This window comes from Peromyscus leucopus, unplaced genomic scaffold, assembly GCF_004664715.2.
Source record: "Peromyscus leucopus breed LL Stock unplaced genomic scaffold, UCI_PerLeu_2.1 scaffold_66, whole genome shotgun sequence".
Taxonomy (NCBI): Eukaryota; Metazoa; Chordata; class Mammalia; order Rodentia; family Cricetidae; genus Peromyscus; species Peromyscus leucopus.
In genome coordinates, this window is record NW_023505574.1 from 28800 (window position 1) to 35485 (window position 6686).

The 6686-nt window shown below is 43.0% G+C and overlaps 1 pseudogene; it reads left to right on the plus strand.

Moving 5' to 3' along the window:
• Nucleotides 1-3993: 3993 nt before the first annotated feature.
• LOC114707883 lies at nucleotides 3994-5751 on the plus strand (annotated as a pseudogene).
• The last annotated feature ends 935 nt before the right edge of the window (nucleotides 5752-6686 follow it).

A 6686-nucleotide genomic window follows, 5' to 3' on the forward strand; every position in this document is an offset into this window, starting at 1 on the left:
CTACTCGGGTTTGCTTTTTACTTCATTCCGTTTCTGTAAGAAGACTAATAAAAAAATGTTAGGCTCAAAAGGTGTTCCTGGATATCCACAGTCATCCAACTTAGATGTTTGTTTTTAAGTAAACTATGTAACTTCATGAGCCGATGCCAGGCCTCAGCGGTACTGACGTGAGGCCTTTTCCAAGCATCTTACATCTTTGTTGTCACGTCGAATAAAAGCTTATGAAAGGCAGCAACCAGGGAGGCAGTTCTGATACATCGTCTTTTTGAAAACAAGCTTTCTCCTTTTCAAGTGGAATTTTATCCCCCTTTTGGCATTCGGAAATGTTTTGTTCACAACAAGTTGTACACCATAAGGCAACATCTCTCTCCTCTCACAGCTGGAAATGAATACGAGGGCTAAGTTCACAAGTTTGATTCCCTTTAAAAGACATGTTTGATTGCAAAGCCCCTGTCCACCTGTTTGATATCCTCCTCCGCCCGCATGACTGAACTAAGCTCAGGGACAGCTGGCTGCCTAGGCATCTTCTAACACAGAGGTTGTTCTTTGAGTCAACTTTGCCACCTAGTGGCCTGATATGAGCTTCCCATTCATGAAGACATAGCTGTGGAGTGCTGTCATGAACTAGGACAGAAAACAGACACTCATGTCCAAAGCAGAGACCCAAAACAAGCCCTGAAAATGATGTATTCTAAAAAAGAAGAAAATGCTAGGTAGCCCGGTCTTTCAAAAACATGGTTGCAGACTGCTAAGGTTCCCATGATCATGATAAGAAAGAGAATAATGAACATGGAAGGAGAACTAGAGGCTGGAGAGGTGGCTTGGTGGTTAAGAGCAGTTGTTTCTCTAGCACAGGACGTAGGTCGATTCCCAGCGTCTATGTGTTGACTCACAACCATCTGTAACTCCACTTCCAGGGGATCCGATACCCTCATCTCACCTCCATGGATGCCACACACAGATCATGCACATACACACAAGCAAGACACACAAATGGAAGCAAGTTTAATAAAAAATTCTAAAGAAATAGAATTAATCTAGACTTCTGGGAGCAGGAAGTAATTTAGACTTTCCAATTAGTTTACAATTTTAAAAACTGAGAATTTTGTCTCACTTTTCAGAATAGATCCTAGGAGTGTGGTATTTTATAGACAAGCAGAATAAAAGGAACTAACAGAAAATAACTGACATGAGCCTCATTTCTAAATTTCTTACATTCTTTGATACCTAATTGGTCAACTGAACAAATCCAGTTGTTTTTTAATTTACATAATAAAATATGACTGTCTACAGGAAAGGGTTTCTTGTTGCCTGCATGAGTCTCTGATTTTTAAAAAGTTTTTTTTTTTTTTTGTTTTGTTTTTTATTTCTTCACTCTCAGTTATGGAAGCACAGAGGCGGGGACTTCCTGGATTCCATAGACCAATCACAGCGGCTTACAGCCAGACGTGTTTTAATGAGATGTACTGATGCTGACTATAACCAAATTAATTTTTCTTTACTTCCAATCGATTTTCACTTTTTAAAAACAAATTTCAAGAGCCAGTGAGATGGATGTAAAGGCACTTGGTTCCAAGCTTTATAGCCTGAGTTAGATTCCCAGGACCCTCATGGTAGAAAGAGAGAACCAACTCCCCAAATTGTCCTCTGACCTCCACACATGCACTGTGGCATATGTACCCACAAACACATATATCACACATACGAGAATAATAATAAAAAATATAATCAATTCCTTTTTGTATAGTTGACATTCACAACATATTAAGAGAGTGAATGGTTTCTATATTGCCACGAATTTATATATGTTACTGCAAATTATTACATGTGTGGTAAGAGCTGCTCAAATCCACTTGTTTTAACAAAAATTTCTAATACAATTTTTTAACTATAATCCTCAAGTTAAATGTTAGATATCAAAACTAGTCTAGAATATCCACTTGCTACTTTAACCAAATAGATTAATCAAGAACCATTAGTTGTAGGTAATCAAAGCCTTCCTTCAATTGCTCAAGAAACAAAGGGAACTTTTGGTTATATAACCAAGGTCAAGGCAGTTCTGTTGACTTAGGAATAACTATATCTAGTTTTGATGTAGTTATATATCAGACTGTATCTGTCTCTTGGGGTCCCATTCCATCTTGCTCCTGCCTCCCATCTTTCCTTTGCCTTCACTTATATCTCAGATTTTGCATACAGATACACAGGTGGTGAGCAGAATCAAATCCATGGAGGTGAGATGAGGGTATCACCCCCAAAGATGATAGACTTTCTCTTTTTCCAGCATCCACATGAATTCACCAAAATGATCATCTTTGCTTGTATATGTATCAAGTCCATTACTGTGGTCGAGGGCTCAGGGTCAGGTGGCAAATGCCTGTCTCAAAACATGCCGGAAAGTGTCAGGCTGGACAAAAGAACAGCTGAAAGAGTGACAAATCACAGACATCTACTATGTCACGCCTTAACAAGAAAGAAACAAGATGGCAGATAAGAAGCCTTGGGATTTCTGGGTATTATGTTTATTTGTAATGAAATCAGCATGGCTGTCATAAGAAAACAAGATACCATAACACGATCAGTCCCCATGAGACAGAGCCCTGGACCATGCCACAGTGGCAAGGGGCCCTACAAGTTGCCATGGATGTTAATGTGTGGTACAGAGTGGGGCTGGGGTTGGTGAAAGATGGGCTATAAACAGGGCTGCCATGCAAACCTGGCAGAAAAGAAGGAAAACTTAGCTACTGTGACTAAGAACCTTTGCAGAGGGCGAGACGCTGGAAGATTAGGCTCTTTAGAAATTATTTCAGAAATGAGCATGCTATCGAATGTTATTTTTAAAAACCAGTATATTACATATTTCAAAAATGTTTAAAGACACGGTATTACAAGCTAAAGATGTAGCTAAGTTAGCAGAGTGCCTTCTTACCATGCAGAAAGCCCTGTAGGCTGCCCAGCCCAATTATACTAAGTGTGCTGACTCATGCCTGTAATACTTACACTCCAGAGTTAGAGACAGAAGGGTAAGAATTCAAAGGCATCCTTGGCTACATAGCATGTTTAAGACCAGTTTGAGCTACATAAGACCCTGTTTCTAAATAAATAAGGATGAGAATAAAGAGACAGTATGATGTGAAATGATAGACACTATTCTCTCTCTTGCTTTGGTTGGCTTGGATCATTCCAGTAAGGCTTAAATAGTTGGTATCACCTTCAAGTTGCTTATATCTGAAGTCTCAGATGTCTAAAATGTTCATCATTTTATCAGGTAGATAAAAATGCAAATAACTCCCATCCGTTATCAAGCAGGATGAAGGTAACTCTATGGCTGGATAATTGCCATATAAGCATTTTGATCTTTCTCCCTGTGGAGATGAGAGAACTAAGTAAATCAGAGGAGTCCAGGCTGTTTTGTGTGATGTCAGTGTTCCATGAAAAGTATGTACACATGTGAGGGAAAGCACCAAGGCCGAGTCCTTTGCTAATTATTCTGCCTTGAACCAATCAATCCTGGCGTGCCCTTGACTCCTGCCCTTCACACTAGAGAATTCACTTGATCACAGACAGCTGCTTTGAAGTTTGTGTCTTGTAACACATATCCTAAATGTAAGCCGTACAAAACCAAGTGTGGCACACGCCTCATTCCAGCTCTGGAGGCTGAGGCAGAAGGGACACGAGTATGAGGGCTAAGGAATGAGTTCCAGACCTGCTTGTTACAGACTGAAACCCTCCCTCAAAACAGAAATGTAGACAGGAAAGATTTGTGGAGATGAAGGGGCAGGTAGACAGGAGTGGGAAAGAATTAAGAGAAACTGGGGTTGATAGTATTTAGTATGAATTATACGTAATGCTCAAAGATCAAATTTAATCTTTAAAAGAATATATATATGAAAAATATATGTAAGTTCCCCAAAGAAAACACCCAAAAAGAACAAAGATCTTTCCTAACTTAATCTTTTCTCTTTTCTCCCCAGACTATGTCAGAGAGTCACAATGACCTACAGTAACAGTACAACCTTGCCTTTGTTTCCCAACATCAGCTCTTCCTGGGTGCACAGTTCCTCAGAGGCAGGGCTGCCCTTGGGGACAGTCACTCACTTGGGCAGCTACAACATTTCACAAGCAGCTGGGAATTTCTCCTCAAACGACACCTCCAGCGACCCTCTGGGGGTCACACCGTCTGGCAAGTGGTCTTCATTGCATTCTTAACAGGCTTCCTGGCGTTGGTGACCATCATTGGCAACATCCTTGTCATTGTGGCATTTAAAGTCAACAAACAGCTGAAGACAGTCAACAACTACTTCCTCTTAAGCCTGGCCTGTGCAGATCTGATCATTGGGGTCATTTCCATGAACCTGTTCACCACCTACATCATTATGAACCGCTGGGCACTGGGGAAACTTAGCCTGTGACCTCTGGCTTTCCATTGACTATGTGGCCAGCAATGCTTCTGTCATGAATCTGCTGGTCATCAGCTTTGACAGGTACTTTTCCATCACAAGGCCACTCACCTACCGAGCCAAACGAACAACAAAACGAGCTGGTGTGATGATTGGTCTGGCGTGGGTCATCTCCTTTGTCCTGTGGCTCCTGCCATCTTGTTCTGGCAATACTTTGTAGGGAAGAGAACTGTGCCGCCAGGAGAATGCTTCATTCAGTTCCTGAGTGAGCCCACCATCACCTTCGGCACGGCGATTGCTGCCTTCTATATGCCTGTCACCATCATGACTATTTTTATATGGAGGATCTATAAGGAAACTGAAAAACGTACCAAAGAGCTGGCTGGCTACAGGCCTCTGGGACAGAAGCCGAGGCAGAAAACTTTGTCCACCCCACAGGCAGTTCTCGAAGCTGCAGCAGCTATGAACTACAACAGCAAAGCATGAAACGCTCATCCAGGAGGAAGTACGGTCGCTGTCACTTCTGGTTCACCACCAAGAGCTGGAAGCCCAGTGTGAGCAGATGGACCAAGACCACAGTAGTAGTGACAGCTGGAATAACAACGATGCTGCTGCCTCCCTGGAAAACTCTGCCTCCTCCGATGAAGAGGACATTGGCTCCGAGACCAGAGCCATCTACTCTATTGTGCTCAAGCTTCCAGGTCATAGCACCATCCTCAATGCCACCAAGCTGCCCTCCTCCGACAACCTGCAGGTGCCAGATGAGGAGCTTGGCACTGTCGATGTGGAGAGAAATGCCAATAAGCTTCAGGCCCAGAAGAGCATAGATGATAACGACAGTTTCAGAAGGACTTCTCCAAGCTTCCATCCAGTTAGAGTCTGCCGTGGACATGCCCAAGACCCCTGACACCAACTCCTCGGCAGACAAGACCACGGCCACTCTACCTCTGTCCTTCAAGGAAGCCACACTGGCTAAGAGGTTTGCTCTGAAGACCAGAAGTCAGATCACCAAGCGGAAAAGGATGTCACTCATCAAGGAGAAGAAGGCAGCCCAGACCCTCAGTGCCATCTTGCTGGCCTTCATCATCACATGGACCCCCTACAACATCATGGTCCTGGTGAATACCTTCTGTGACAGCTGCATCCCCAAAACCTATTGGAATCTGGCTACTGGCTGTGCTATATCAAAGCACCGTGAACCCTGTGCTATGCCTTGTGCAACAAAACGTTCCGAACCACCTTCAAGATGCTCCTCTTGTGCCAGTGTGACAAAAGAAAGAGACGCAAACAGCAGTACCAGCAAAGACAGTCAGTCATTTTTCACAAGCGAGTGCCCGAGCAGGCCTTGTAGAAAAGGGTTTGTCCGTAGCAGTGACCACACACGCACAGCAGCCCACAAAGCCTAGCAGGAGTCTGGCGCAGGTGGGCCATTCCTGATGGTGAAAAAGGGGTTTTATCAACCACGCAGGAGAGAAGCTGCCTGTTTACTGATCCATTTGAATAAACTGATGTTGGTCAAATGCCAATTCAGCAGGAAAGAAAGAAAAACATACTGCTGAATATAAAGAAATATATTCCGAAATAGACTTTTAAGTGTTTTTTTTTTCTTAAAGAGAAAAAAAAATATATTGTCTTGAAGCAAGTATCCTCTGAAATTGGTTTGCCTAGGTCTTTTAATTCCCATTAGCTCTGAAATCACAGGTGAGCCTCGCTGCACTAGTTATCATGTGCTTTCCCAAGGGTCCCAAAGTGTCCATCCAGACCCCACGTGAAGCACGGCAGGCTTGGAAATCCGTGTTCTGAGTCATTTTGTACATTGCAAAAGCTGACACCTCTTGTCCCAATCAGCTTCCATCCCCTTTTGGTGTGTTGTTAAACTCTATTTGTGGATTTGATTCTTGGTTCTTGCAAAGTACTGTTTTGTGCAGTTCAAGATTCATACAAATAAAATCGCATATGAGTACATGCATACCTATCTATGTGTGAGTTGAGCACGCACACACATAGTGTATATAACATGATGGGGAACACTGAACTGGCAGGATGTTCCTACCATCTGTGCTGTCAGTACTTTGGGAACTGAAATTCTCTAGGATCCTAATATGACATGAAAGTGAATTAAGCCCTGTTCAATGTTGGTTTTGGGTTTGGGTTTTTTGACACTGGAGCTGTTTTCCACAAATCACCCTGATGAAGAATAATATCCAGCACAGAGAAGTCAGGCCTTCTCCGCAAACCTGTGCTAAACGGGACAGTCTCGAGGGTCAGTCAGCACCACGTCTGACT